Consider the following 1,847-nt stretch of genomic DNA (forward strand, 5'->3'; position numbering starts at 1 on the left):
TTGCTCTGTACCTAGAGGTTGCCAATCCATACACTCGAATGGTAAACATAACGTTACAGTGCCTTATATTTTTCTAAGTTCAAATATGTGGTGCAGCTAAAAAAGACACCCTGTAGATGTGATGTCAGAGCATAAGTTTAATTACAAGTAGAGCTACTGATATGTCTGGAATAATTAGAATTATTAGAAATCACTATTGCCGCGCACCAAAGCACAGAATCACAGACTTTAGAAACCCGCCACGTGATCACCTTAGCGAAATCCTTGGAAACGCGGCAGTAGAAAGCGCCAATAACGACGTCACTAATGACGTCACACACAAGATTGTGGCATGATATTTAACCGGCTAATTAATGGAAAACAGTTGCCCGGCACAGACCGAACACCTGCCTAGCAGAGCGCATGTGACGTCACTACCTCCTCTCTCGCTTCGCCTCTCCCGGCGCTCGCCTGCTCGATCGCTCGCAACAGCTGCGCGCGCGCACTCGTTGCGTGCTCTGACGTCAGCACCAGAGATGGCACGTGAGGTGCGCTTCGTACGCCGTTCGCTAGAGGGCTACGCCCCGCTAGGTTGCGCGCACTGTGCTTCCTCGCCCGCCATCGATCCCTGCCCGCATATCGTGCCAGGGGAAAGGCGTTCGCTCGCTTAACCTAAGGAACATCAACGCCGAGGTGCGAATGCCACTATAGACACCTAAGTGAAAGATTAGGGTCGCTTACCATTTCTTTATGTGCCAAGACCAGTCCAGAGGAGTCAGAAATGTCATCGATGCGCAGCGTAGGTGAAGGAGGGGAGTTGAAAAATTTTAGTGACTTGGTCCTCGTGACTCGACTTGACGGACAGCGGTCGCCCACTCCGCGGCATCCACATTTCCATAACTGGTAGATTCAAATAGCGGACACAATAGTTGCTGCGACGCATACATTCACTGAACTTACACGAATAGCCCTTTCGTTGCATCTGACACCAAAATGGGACTTCACAGGCTAAAGCAAAAATTATCATTGGCCACCCAATGCGATGAGCGGAAAAAATCGCCTTTCTTGTACAACACACATTCCCACGCTTCTCAACAAGCCTCAAGCGAGAGCAAGCGCTAGAACGCACTCTTATGTTGTCTACGTCTCGGAATGCCGTACGCGCCCTGTTTTCTGTATATATTACGGAAAATACCCTCTTCAGACTGCGTACATTGGGCACCCCCCTCCCCCTGAAGCTTCCGTAAAACAAATCCTCACCAATTGTCCACACTTATAACATCGCGAGACATTTCGTTTTTGTCATGACATCTCAGGCGTTCCTCATCTGTAAAGAAATTGCTCGGTATCTGGTCCTATCCCTACATACAGGAGGCTGTGGAAGTCTTAAGCGATATTATTCTGGACAGTAGGCTTATAAGTTCCTTCTGAATACACAAACACGCGAGTAATCTCACTTTTTATCTGTCCCTTACATTTTAAGAGTCCTCGCGCTTATTTAGTTCAGTTCAGTTTATTTCCAACGCAATGTTGGGGGTCCTCCAGGCAAAAAAGTTGTCATAGACAACTTCAGAGGACCTGGGGACCATACAGACAGCAGGCATAGTGAGACATTCACAAAAGAGCAATTTGAAAGACTTTACATCACAGAGTATTTTGAAATAGTGAAAACAATATACAATGCAAGATAACATCAAATACAGATATGGCAACTACTAACACAATGAAAACATGGAAGCATGAAAAAATAAATATGCACTTGTGTTAAAGGGCTCTTCACTCATTCAACAAAAAACATCTTATTTGCGACTTGAATTTATAGAATTGCATGCTAAAATTTATTTGTGGATTCACACGCTGAGTTAGTG

This window comes from Dermacentor andersoni, chromosome 7 (genome assembly GCF_023375885.2).
Source record: "Dermacentor andersoni chromosome 7, qqDerAnde1_hic_scaffold, whole genome shotgun sequence".
NCBI lineage: Eukaryota > Metazoa > Arthropoda > Arachnida > Ixodida > Ixodidae > Dermacentor > Dermacentor andersoni.